The sequence below is a fragment of the Lactuca saligna genome, chromosome 3 (assembly GCF_052625555.1).
Source record: "Lactuca saligna cultivar CGN05327 chromosome 3, ASM5262555v1, whole genome shotgun sequence".
In the NCBI taxonomy this organism is placed as follows: domain Eukaryota; kingdom Viridiplantae; phylum Streptophyta; class Magnoliopsida; order Asterales; family Asteraceae; genus Lactuca; species Lactuca saligna.
This window is the reverse complement of record NC_136419.1, coordinates 207793432-207807188: the sequence shown is the minus strand read 5'-3', so window position 1 is coordinate 207807188 and position 13757 is coordinate 207793432.

Below are 13757 nucleotides of genomic sequence, written 5' to 3'. Positions count from 1 at the left end.
TTGTGTGAATCTTAATGTTTTGAAGAGAAGAAGGAAGCTAGATCGAAAGGAGTAGAAGGAGATCCAAGATCTAGCACCTACTACAAAGTTTTTGAGGTACTAATTGGATTCCTTCTATTTCTATGATTGATTCTCCATTATAAATCACATTTAGGCCATTTTATCCATTTCTTAGCTTGATTATAGTAGAGAGATCGCATTACGTTGAATAGCCTTTGAATATAGCCATGTTTCAACTCCAAAAACTTAGATCTAACACCTTTATGGATCCATTTTGCATGAAAGCCCTAGATCTACTCTTTTAAGAGCCTTTTGAGCCTTAAATTCCTTTTCATGCATATGTACACGTAAAGTTGGTAACTTTACGTGGTAACCATGCCTTAAGAACCCAGATCTATAAGGTGTATGCATTGGTGTTAAGCAGAATCAACTATTTAAATGTCGCATGCAACCGACTCGGCGAGTCGTTCTTCAGACTCGGCGAGTCGAGTCATGAGTTCCCGAGTTCCCCCCCTCCCCTTCATGTATTATGCCGAGTGGAACCAGTGAGTTATAGGTGGACTCAGTGAGTCGGAGTTCGAACTCATTCATGGAGGGACTCGGCGAGTCAATGCCCTGACTCGGCCAGTCCAAGGCAATCTTCATATCTCAAGAACAGACTCGGCGAGTTGTTCATACAACTCGGCGAGTCACAGTCGGAGTGTTCATATGTTGAAGGAGAACTCGATGAGTTGTTCATACAACTCAACGAGTCGGATGTAGATTGACTAAGTGTTAGTATCAAAGAGGAACTCGTCGAGTCTATGCCAAACTCGATGAGTAGGAGCGAGCGTAATTGAGAAATGAGAGTAGGGACTAAACGAGTTGGTGGCCTAACTCAACGAGTCAGGTTAACTGTATGTTGACTTTGACCAAGAGGTTGACTTTGACTAGGGGTAGAATAGTTATTTTTCCCTCAGTATAGTTATCCGTATTTGATTGATTATACTTATGGAAATTGTAGTCGGGGAGATACCGTTGTAGCAGCAGACAGTTTCCAGAGCAGTTCATTCAGCAGCCAGATTACGAGGTGAGTTTCCTTCTAGTAGGAACGGGTCTACGGCCATAATGTCGGTCCGTTTAGTTAGCAGTCAGTTTTCAAACTTCAGTCTGATGCAGTAGTTAGATTGCTTGATGTTTTTGTGATTCAAGCATGTTTTGTGTTATGTGTTCTGGACTTCGGTCTGATGCAGTATGCAGTATATGTGCTTGTGCTAGTTGATACGTTTATGCTATGCTATGTTATGCTCAGTCAGTTTCTGGACTTTGGTCCAATGCAGGGTACATGGTCCCAGTCAGTTCCGGATATCGGTCTGATGCAGTTAGTTCCAAACTTCAGTCCGATGCAGGGGACAAGATCCCAGTCTGTTTCGGACTTCGGTCCGATGCAGTCTCCAGACTTCGGTCCGATGCAGAGGCCAAGGCCCTGGTTAGTTCCAGACTTCGGTCTGATGTAGTTTCCGGACTTCGGTCCGATGAAGTGGGTATGGCCCAGTATGTGTTTATGTGTTATTGTATGGTATGTGGTAGTTTGGGGGAGCTCACTAAGCTTCGTGGTTACAGTTTCAGTTTTGGTTTCAGGTACTTCTGCAAGTAAAGGGAAGAGCTCGGGATGATGGCATCGCACACACCACAGCTTCAGTTTTTGTCCTGGGAGTTGATTTAGGTTTTCATAAATATGATTTGATACAATCTTGATACAGTTTTCTCGTGATACTTTGTTATGGTTTTGAGATATAGATGTATGGGTTTTATTTTATGGTATTGATCTAATGATTTTAGTAATGATTTAACAAAAAATTTTGGGTCGTATTTTGGGATGTTACAAGTTGGTATCAGATCCTTGATTTGAGGGATTCGGATACACTTTTAGGTGTGTCTGAACTCAAACTAAGGAAACAGTAAAAGATTTTCAAAGGAAAAACATTTTCGAAAAGGATTTTTTGAAAAAGAACTTAGAAAGATAAAGGGTTTTGATAAAGAGAAAAAGGTGTGGTGCGTGCGATCAGCCAATCTCAATTAAGTACTCCCAAACTACCCATACAAGTTTATATTATCGGTTTCAGTTTCAGTTTCTGTTCCAGATCAGTTCAGTTTCAGTTTCAATAGAACAACATGCTAGTATAGGACTAAGGATATAGGAGGATTCCTTATGTAACATCCCGAAATATCAAGAGTAGAGTTGAAGGGCTAAAAGAGTAATTTGGGAAAGAGTGACTCGGTGAGTCCATGTGCGGACTCGGCGAGTAGAGTCGCGACTTGGTCGCGTGTTAAGTGGCCGACTCGGAGAGTCAGGGTAATGGACTCGGCGAGTAGGCGCTGAGTGGAGAAAACCCTAATTCTCGGGGTTGAGCCTTATATAAAGATCATTATGTTTCCCTCCCAGCCTCTTTATCACCCCTTGAGCCCCAGAAACCCCCTAAATCAAGAAGAAGCACCATTGTTGGATGGAGTGGAGCTTGGAGAATGTATTTGTGAAGGAATTTTGGGAGATTGAAGGCTTGGAGCAAGGGGCTTTGTTTGAATTCGAGTCTCATTTCAATTAGGGCATTCCTTTGAGGTAATATCTCATTTTTTTGAGTTGCTATTTCTTAGATGCATCATTTTGGGGATGTTGAAGATCATATCTTTGGATGTATTGGAGTTTAGAGGTTAGATCTGAGGTTGCTACCTCAGATCTGGAAGGGAGAAGGTCTAGAGTGCATGAAAGTCCCTGTTTGTGAGTGGTTGATGGAGTCATCTTGTCCCAAATCCTAGCCCAATGTGCAAACGGCTTAGATCTCTTTGGATTCACGTAAAGTTTGCCACTTTACGTGATGGATGGGTTGTAGGAGGCTAGATCTATGTTTTGGATCAATTACATGGCCTGGAGTGCTTCTGAATGGATTCAGAACGGTGGTACTCGGCGAGTCACATGGGTAGACTCGACGAGTTGCTTGCAGATGGCCTGGAACTCGACGAGTTGGAAGAACAACTCGGCGAGTAGGTTGAAGATAGCCTTGGACTCGGCGAGTCTTGTCGAAGAGTCCCAAATATTCTCTGGTAGAGTCGAGAAGCGGTGAGTTGAGGGATGACTCGGTGAGTCAAGTGCGAGTGGACTCAGAGTTGTTGGACTCGGCGAGTCTTGGGGTGACTCGGCGAGTTAGGTCGCAGATTGAATGAAGTTCTGATTATGGGAACTCGACGAGTCATAGAGTTGACTCGATGAGTAGGTTCAGTCAGGGGTTGACTTAGACTGAGGACTTTGATTTCGACCAAGGGTTGGTCGTTGATTTTTAGGGTTTGGTCAGCGATGTGGCCTTTGGGCCAAGAGAGAGGTAAACTAGTCTTTTACCCATGAGAGGGTGTTATGAGAGGATTTATTCTAGTCTCGAGAGTTATATTCATGAGAATATTTTCTTTACGTGTTAGGCGGTGGCGAGTTTGAGATTCAAGTGTGGGGATATCTGCTTTCTGCTTGCCAGGTGAGTCTTCTCACTATACTTTACCTTGAGTAGGTAACCAGAGTTATGTGTTCAGAGTATTTGTATGCTATATGTACGTGATGTGTTGTACTGCATTATTTCTATGTGATTTATGCTGTGCATGTTTATAGAGTTGGAACCGGAAGGTTCCCAGAGTTAGAGCCTGAGGGTTCACAGAGTTTGGGTGCACGGACCCATAGAGTTATAGCCTCGAGTGGCTAATATGTGTTATGTGTGGTATTTTGGGGAACTCACTAAGCTTCGTGCTTACAGTGTTTTGTGTGATGTTTTTTCAGGTTTCTTTCAGTATCACGGGACGGCACCGGCTTGATTGTACACACCAGAGAAAGAGTCATATTTTGGAGGATCCTGGTTTTCTATGCAAGTGAAAATGGAGTCATGTTTTGTAAATCGACTATGAATGAGATTTTAAACAAGTGTTTCTAAGAATAAAATGATTATTTTAAATGAAAATTTTGTCTTGAAATTTACGGTGTTACAAGTTGGTCCGTGTGGAAAGTATGGGTAGATGTGGCAGGTAGTATGGGCCCGTACTACTGAAAGCAGAAGACCCATACTTGATACAGGGAGCATTCTGAAGGTTCTAAGGAGCGGATTGAGGAGTGATGTTATGGTTCGGGTACCATACATCAGAGTAGATTGAGGAAGTGATGTTATGGTTCGAGTACCATACATCAGAGCCGATTGAGGAGTGATGTTATGGTTCGGGTACCATACATCAGAGCAGATTGAGGAAGTGATGTTATGGTTCGGGTACCATACATCAGAGCCGATTGAGGAGTGATGTTATGGTTCGGGTACCATACATTAGAGCCGATTGAGGAGTGATGTTATGGTTCGGGTACCATACATCAGAGCAGATTGAGGAGTGATGTTATGGTTTGGGTACCATACATCAGAGCAGATTGAGGAAGTGATGTTATGGTTCGAGTACCATACATCAGAGCAGATTAAGGAGTGATGTTATGGTTCGGGTACCATACATCAGAGCAGATTGAGGAAGTGATGTTATGGTTCGAGTACCATACATCAGAGCCGATCGAGGAGTGATGTTATGGTTCGGGTACCATACATCAGAGCAGATTGAGGAAGTGATGTTATGGTTCGGGTACCATACATCAGAGCAGATTGAGGAGTGATGTTATGGTCCGGGTTCCATACATCGGAGCGGATGGAGGAGTGATGTTATGGTCCGAGTACCATACATCGGAACGAATTGAGGAGTGATGTTATGGTCCGGGTACCATACATCGGAGCGGATTGGGGAGTGATGTTATGGTTAGGGTACCATACACCGGGGCATATTGAGAAGAGATGTCATGAAATGAGTACCATGGGTCGTAGTGAAGTATGTTTGTGGTTCTCCGGTTATTCGGTCATGAGTAAGTTCGTTGAGGCGTCCCGTGAGAGGGAGATCGAGATTCCCTCAGAGTATTTTAGTAAGGAGTCAGTGAGAAGGGAGAATTTCGATCTGTGTTGGGCAATCAGTCGATAAAGGAGATGTCACCTCCTATGATCTGGGAGGTACTGATTATGCTCGTGTGAAATATGAGAAGCATGATGTTTTGGTTTTGGGTTTACGGGTAAACCCTGCAGGTCGTCATTGATGATGATTTCCCACCAGAGTATTAGGTAGCAGGTGTGCCACGAGGCAGTGATTTATGATGAGCAGATAGTTAGTTGGGACTAAGATGTGTGAGGACCACACTACACCTATTTGAGCATAGTAGGAGGTATTGTGGTGGTATCAGTGGGGAGTTCAGTCGAGTTCAGTGGTGCAGAGAGTTTTCTATCCATGGGGTGTTGAATCTGGGAGTGAGTACCTGTTCTTGGGATGAACACGGTGTTGGAGTGTTGGTTGATGAGTTGAGGTGAGGGGTACGATGATTTTATGGTTCAGTCTATGAGCCAGGAATGTTATTAAGAAGTTGAGCTGTTTGGTACTAAATTGGTACGAGATTTGGAACGACCAGAGGCAGACATGACGAGAAGTTCTTGAGGAGTTCACCAGAGGTTCATAGTATATGAGGTCGATTCATTTCCTTAAGGGGGGATTATCGGGCGTTGTGTAGCACCTTCCGGGGGCCGGTGCGATTTTGCTGGAGAATATAGTTATGGGTTAGTTGCGTGCTATTTGGTGATGGTTCGAACCCTAAGTGGGGGAGAACCAGGTGCCGTATGTAAGAAAGCAGAGATTTGTCAAGAGCAGTTATAAGTGGATATAGAGATATGCGGTAAGAAATCATGAGACCAGAGATGTCGGTGATCGAGGAAAGGGGTCAGAGTGAGTTAATGCGGGAAGTACTTGTTTGAGAAGGATGAATGTCTCCACGACAGGTGTTTTTTAGTCAGGAATCTAGTATTGGTCAGTGTTGGGGCAAGTAGATAAAGAATGATTGGGCAGCCAACTCCCGGGTCAGTATGCGTATCCTTGTTTGGATTTTGAGCGGCGGGAAAAAGGGTTTCGGAGAATTATCAGTGTATTTCGTAGTGTTAGCGTTTCTTCGTATTGCAATTGAGAAATTGAATACACCGAAGTTGCAACTTGAGAAAAATGAAGATCTAGTTATGGGGTTCAGAGGGAATGTATTATTGCATCTATATGGTGCTTGGGGCAGGAGATCTGTGGTTGTGGCGGGATCTTGTGATGTTCGGTGGGGATGTTCCGAGGTATCCGGGTATTGATATCTTTATTTTGAAGTTATTTGTGAATCTTGAGTTGAGACGACTTGTGGTATATCAGGTATCTATAGATCTAGTGAGAGCCTTCGAGTATGGGCATCCAGGGAGATTACTTGGGAGAGTGGATCTTTGTAAGGGTGGACATCTGTTATGACGATTGCCTCCAGAGTCTGTGATGAATATTCGAGACGAGTATGGGTAGCCGCCTATGATAGTCTGTGGAGCACGAACTAGTGGAGTCAGAGGGTGTTGTGATACTACGGGGAGCCGTAGTACTCACTAGTCAGAGAGTGTTGTGATACTGCAGGGAGCCGTAGTACTCACTAGTCAGAGGGTGTTGTGATACTGCGGGAAGCCGTAGTACTCACTAGTCAGAGGGTGCTGTGATACCGCGGGGAGCCGTAGTGCTCACTAGATGGCAAGAGAGTGTGATGATGGAATGTTCTCCGATCAGTGTATGATGTGGAAGAGTTTTGGGCTTGAGTAGCCCTAGTATTGAGTTTTTGGAGCCTGGATGTTAGACCGGGGGCGAGACTGGGGTCCCCATCTCTGTCGGGGAATGTGGTGAGATGCGCAAGGGATATGCGCAGCTAAAACCAGAGATCAGAGTGGAGACGATCCTCGGTTGGATTGTACTTTCTTGCATAAGGAAAATAGAATTTCGTGACTTGCGTGTCACGAGGCCGGGATAGTGGTCACGGGGAGGAAGTTAGTGGGATATTTGGATCATGATTTGGGTGACCTTTGGAGGCTCAGTTGTGGAGTGAAAAGCTGACCTGGTGACTAGTCTCGAAGAGGGATATGAGATGAGCTAGAGCCTATCATGATGATGTCTGAGGACACCTCAGAGGGAATGAACGATTCAGACGCTCAAAGACATACTTCGGGCATGTGTATTAGATTTTGGAGGGTGTTGCGGCACGTATTTATCCTTGGTTGAGTTATCCTATTTCAACATCCATCATTAGTGCATCGGTATGCCACCCTTTGTGTTGTTGTATGGGAGGAAGTGTCGGACCCTCATTTGCTGAGGAGAGTGTCGATTCGCGGAAGTGGAAGTTGTAGTGAGAATGGATGATTTGGAGTATGATGGTCGAACATTGTGTCTGTGGCAGTGGTATGGAATGACATTATGATGGGGTGTCTGCTGAGGATGCGGAAGGGATTCCGCGGGTGTAGAGCCAAGAGTCTCAGGATGGATGTAGGGATGGAGTCTGGGACTCCCAGCTTGATTCTGATCAAGGGTCGTGTGCGTAGTGGTGGTGTCTCCTGGGGATGTTAGAGATGTCATCAGTGCGACGGGTTCTCCTAAACCAAGAATTCAAAGGTTGGTGCAGCTTGGGTGCTTGATTGCAAGAAGAGGACTCATGAGAGTTGCTCTGGGATTGAAGAGTGGGCCTTTCTGTCGTCACGGATTGGATAGGATAGGATTCGGATCGGGGATCCGATGGTTCATGGCTTCTAACCCTTATGGGTCAAGTGATTGTTGAGATTTGGGTCAGTGATGCTTCATGGGTAATTCTCGGATCGTTGAGTGTGGTTATCAGAGGGTACATCCAGTGCCCGGTTCAAGACAGTGGTCAGGACACCGTAAGGAACGGGAAAGTGTGTTCGAGTTTCGATGGGTATGTCTTGTGAGATCCGGTCCGATTAAGGCCAGGTGGCACGTTGTGGGAGTATTTCTGGAGTTGAGTTGCTGTAGGCTTCGAGGGCGAAGCCTAATTTAAGTGGGGGAGAATTGTAACATCCTGAAATATCAAGAGTAGAGTTGAAGGGCTAAAAGAGTAAATTGGGAAAGAGTGACTCGGTGAGTCCATGTGCGGACTCGACGAGTAGAGTCGCGACTTGGTCGCATGTTAAGTGGCCGACTCGGCGAGTCAGGGTAATGGACTCGGCGAGTAGGCGCTGAGTGGAGAAAACCCTAATTCTCGGGGTTGAGCCTTATATAAAGATCATTATGTTTCCCTCCCAGCCTCTTTATCACCCCTTGAGCCCCAGAAACCCCCTAAATCACGAAGAAGCACCATTGTTGGATGGAGTGGAGCTTAGAGAATGTATTTGTGAAGGAATTTTGGGAGATTGAAGGCTTGGAGCAAGGGGCTTTGTTTGAATTCGAGTCTCATTTCAATTAGGGCATTCCTTTGAGGTAATATCTCGTTTTTTTGAGTTGCTATTTGTTAGATGCATCATTTTGGGGATGTTGGAGATCATATCTTTGGATGTATTGGAGTTTAGAGGTTAGATCTGAGGTTGCTACCTCAGATCTGGAAGGGAGAAGGTCTAGAGTGCATGAAAGTCCCTGTTTGTGAGTGGTTGATGGAGTCATCTTGTCCCAAATCCTAGCCCAATGTGCAAACGGCTTAGATCTCTTTGGATTCACGTAAAGTTTGCCACTTTACGTGATGGATGGGTTGTAGGAGGCTAGATCTATGTTTTGGATCAATTGCATGGCCTGGAGTGCTTCTGAATGGATTCAGAACGGTGGTACTCGGCGAGTCACATGGGTAGACTCGACGAGTTGCTTGCAGATGGCCTGGAACTCGACGAGTTGGAAGAACAACTCGGCGAGTAGGTTGAAGATAGCCTTGGACTCGACGAGTCCATTTGGACTCGGCGAGTCTTGTCGAAGAGTCCCAAATATTCTCTGGTAGAGTTGAGAATCGGTGAGTTGAGGGATGACTCGGTGAGTCAAGTGCGAGTGGACTTAGAGTTATTGGACTCGGCGAGTCTTGGGGTGACTCGGCGAGTTAGGTCGCAGATTGAATGAAGTTCTGATTATGGGAACTCGACGAGTCACAGAGTTGACTCGACGAGTAGGGTCAGTCAGGCGTTGACTTAGACTGAGGACTTTGATTTCGACCAAGGGTTGGTCGTTGACTTTTAGGGTTTGGTCAGCGATGTGGCCTTTGGGCCAAGAGAGAGGTAAACTAGTCTTTTACCCATGAGAGGGTGTTATGAGAGGATTTATTCTAGTCTCGAGAGTTATATTCATCAGAATATTTGCTTTACATGTTAGGCGGTGGCGAGTTTGAGATTCCAGTGTGGGGATATTTGCTTTCTGCTTGCCAGGTGAGTCTTCTCACTATACTTTACCTTGAGTAGGTAACCAGAGTTATGTGTTCAGAGTATTTGTATGCTATATGTACCTGATGTGTTGTACTGCATTATTTCTATGTGATTTATGCTGTGCATGTTTATTGAGTTGGAACCGGAAGGTTCCCAGAGTTAGAGCCTGAGGGTTCACAGAGTTTGGGTGCACGGACCCATAGAGTTATAGCCTCGAGTGGCTAATATGTGTTATGTGTGGTATTTTGGGGAACTCACTAAGCTTCGTGCTTACAGTGTTTTGTGTGATGTTTTTTTCAGGTTTCTTTCAGTATCACGGGACGGCACCGGCTTGATTGTACACACCAGAGAAAGAGTCATATTTTGGAGGATCCTGGTTTTCTATGCAAGTGAAAATGGAGTCATGTTTTGTAAATCGACTATGAATGAGATTTTAAACAAGTGTTTCTAAGAATAAAATGATTATTTTAAATGAAAAATTTGTCTTGAAATTTACGGTGTTACACCTTATGTGTCTGCTTTATGTGTTTCAGCTTGATGAGAATCTAGTAGTGAGTAGAAAGTAGTAGGCTAGCCTGTGTAGGTTATGCCTGATAGTCTGAGCTTAGCATTGTATGCTAGTACAATTTCCTGTTATGAGAATAGTTTGCATGAGTATGTTTCCTTTATCCGAATGCTACTTGTTTTGTGCTTTGTGGGACTCTGAGTGATGGGAGTTAGCCATTAGGTGAATACATCACATCACATGTGTTCAAGGTTGAATAATCTCAGAGTGTCGAATATGACCCTATTGCGCAGCTCTCGTTTGAGTCTAACCGTTTTAGGGATGAGTCTTTTACTCAAAGGATTATCTGAGCCTCATTGCATGTGATGTTATTCAGGTGGTGGCTAATTGGCATTACAAGGAGGCCTTCAACAGCTGAGGACTGGTTTGGGTGGAGTCAAAGGTTTCCTTAGGGTAAGCCTAGGATGTGAGTAGCAGTAGAGTGAGTTGGTGGACTCATGGAAGTTATTGAGGAAAGTACGAATAGATGTGGAAGGTAGTTTAGGCCTGTACTACTGAAAGCATAGGATCCGTACTCGAAATAAGGAAGGCTGATATGAGACCAGGAAGCTTGTAGTAGTAGTGATCCCTTAAGATATTTCAGTGTACTGACGTTTTCAATGATATGTTTTCAGAATGGTGGTTTTACGACCTAGGCCAGTAGCCAGCAGTTCAGGTGCCGGAGAGGGATCAGGATCAGGTTCGGAAGCCAAGCATCTAGATGAGCAGACTAGAGAGTTTTTCACTTCAGAGGTGACCCGTATCATTCCTGAGCAAACTCCATTGATCTTTGGTTTGATCAAGGAGGGTATACTAGAGTTGATGGAGGAGAGACTAGGCACATTTCATGCTGAGGTGGCGGCCATGATGGGGTCGCGCACACTTACATTCAGGGAGTTCCGAGAATGTGGAGCTCTAGATTATCATGGGGCGCAGGACCCCATAATGAGTACTAGATGGTTGGTGGATGTGGCCAATGCTTTCCGCACAAGTAGGTGTCCCGAGGGGGACAAGGTCAAATTGGCGTCCTGTCTTCTGAAGGACAAATGACGTAGCTTTGGATGCTATGACCTGGGCTGACTTTACTGCCAAGTTCAAAGCTGAGTTTGCACCAGTTGTTGAGGTGCAGCAGTTAGCGAAGGAGTTTCAGGATCTCACCCAGACTACAGAGACAGTGGCGGAGATTACCACCAAGTTCAGGGAAAGGGAGCTCCTCATTCCTCAGTATGCAGCTGATGAGGAAATGAAGAAGGCCCATTATCATGAGATGTTACGGAGTGACATCTGCCAGTTTGTGAGCCAGTTCAATTGTAAAACGTTGGATGACATGATTGCTAGGGCGAGAGAGAGAGAGATAGAGAGAGAGAGAGAGAGAGAGAGAGATTGACCTTAATATGGAGAGAAAAAGGAACTCAGAGGTGGCTTCGGGTTCAAGGAGTTCGGACAAAAACCCAAGGTTTCAGATCACAGATCCAGAAGTCAGCAGAACAATAGTCAATGTGGCAAGTCTGGGAGATTGCATGATGGGGCGTGAAAGGCAGGGAGTTTCATCTGCTACAAGTGCAGTCGAACTGGGCATATGAGTAGAGATTGTACAGCCAATACTACCACCATTGAAGCATCAGATCTTATTTGCTTCCAGTGCAATCAAAGGGGATATAAAAAGTCCCAGTATCTGAGTTTAGCTGCTGCAGGGAAGGTGCCAGCACCTGATCCTGCTACTTTGAGGATTACAGATGGCCGTCAGGGCCGAGTTGAGACGCCGGTGGCGAAGAGTAGGGCTTTTCAGCTGACAGTAGAAGAGGCGCGAGAGACTCTTGATGTGGTGAGGGGTATGTATTTTTCCCTTATCTCTGCATTTATTATTGATTGTTTCTTATAGTTATATGTTTTGTATAGGGTCGTTCTCAGTTAACGGCATTTCAACCACAATACTGTTTCATTCGGGTGCTACCCAACCATTCGTCTCTCTTGCGCTTAGCAAGAGGTTTAGTATAGCTCTAGGGGAGCTAGATTGTCCACTTGAGGTTGAGATAGCAGCTAACAGGACCGTTAGGGTGGCGAGAGTACACAGAGGATGTTCTCTACGGTTATTCGATGAACAGTTTTCGGTGGACTTGGTCCCTATTCCCCTACGAGGGAATAAGGTCATAGTAGGCATGGATTGGATGAGCCCCAATGGAGCGGTGATAGATTGTGAGCTGAAGTTATTGAAGGTTATCTCTCCCAGTGGGGGAGAGTTAGTGATTCAGGGCAAGAGGCCACAACGCGGTCCAGTTCTGTGTTCAGCAGCAAGTGTGAGGTGTTATTACCAACAGGGTTGCGCCGGTTATATTGCCTATCATTTAGATGCCCGGGAGAAGGGAAAGACAACATTTGATGATGTTCCAGTAGTGCGAGACTACCTAGATGTATTTCCAGAGGACTTTCCAGGAATACCTCCCGAGAGACAGGTTGAGTTCAGGATTGACCTGATCCCTGGTGCGGCTCCAATAGCTAAGGCACTGTATCGGTTGGCTCCCCCAGATATGCAGGAGTTGTCTACGCGGCTGCATGAGCTACTAGACAGGGGTTTTATCAAGCCGAGCAGTTTGCCCTGGGGAGCATCAATTTTGTTCGTGAAGAAAAAGGACGGGTCGCACCGTATGTGTATAGATTATCGGGAGTTAAATAAGGTAATGGTGAAGAACCATTACCCACTCCTGAGGATAGATAATTTGTATGATCAGCTGCAGGGAGCATCTTGGTTTTCCAAGTTCGATTTACGCTTCGAGTATCATCAGATGCAAGTCAGAGATGAGGATGTGCAGAAGACTGCTTTCAGGACCCGGTATGGTCATTATGAGTTCGTGGTGATGCCGTTTTGGCTCACCAACGCTCCAGCCGCGTTCATGGATCTCGTGAACTGCGTATGTCGTCCGTTGTTGGATTGGTCAGTGATAGTATTCATTGATGAAATCTTGGTTTATTCCAAGACTCAGGAGCAGCACAAGGAGCACCTGAGAGATGTTCTAGAGATTTTAAGGAGGGAGACACTTTTCGTACAGTTCTCCAAGTACGAGTTCTGGTTGCGCGAGGTGCAGCTCCTTGGGTACCTCGTCAACCAAAAGGGTATTTTAGTAGATCCGGCTAAGATAGAGGCTGTGATGCAGTGGGAGGTCTCGAGATCTCCATCTGAGATTCGGAGCTTCCTAGGTTTGGCAGGGTACTACAGGAGATTCATCCAGGATTTTTCCAAGATAGTTGTACTGCTCTCCCGACTGACTAAGAAATCGGTGATGTTTCGTTGGGAGCCTGAGCAACAGTCTGCATTCTAGACCCTCAGGTAGAGATTGTGCAAGGCACCGATCCTTACCCTGCCAGAAGGAGTAGAGGATTTTGTAGTGTTGATGCAGCGAGGCCGTGTGATAGCTTACGCCTCGAGACAGTTGAAGCCTCATGAGGCTATTTATCCTACGCATGATTTAGAGCTAGGGGAAGTGGTTTTTGCTCTTAAGATTTGGAGGCATTACCTTGATGGATTCCGTTATACCATATACACGGATCATAAGAGTCTGAGGTACCTCATGGATCAGTCGAATCTTAACATGAGGCAGCAGCGGTGGTTAGATGTGGTAAAGGATTATGATTATGAGATCCTTTATAACCTAGGGAAGGCCAATGTAGTGGCTGATGCCCTGAGCCGCAAGGCGGCAGTGGCCCCGGTCATGAACATATGTTTGAGGATGATAGTAATTACTCCATTGTTAGAGCAGATCAGAGAGGCTCAGGTCGAGGGCCTCAAGGAGGAGAGGTAGAATTGTGAGAGGGTTGTGGTCCGAGTGGCTTCCTTCAACTATGACAGTCAAGGATTGTTGACCCTACATGGGAGAGTTTAGGTACCGTACTGGGGCAGAGTACGGAAAGTGTTGATGGACGAGGCTCATAAGTCTCAATTTTCC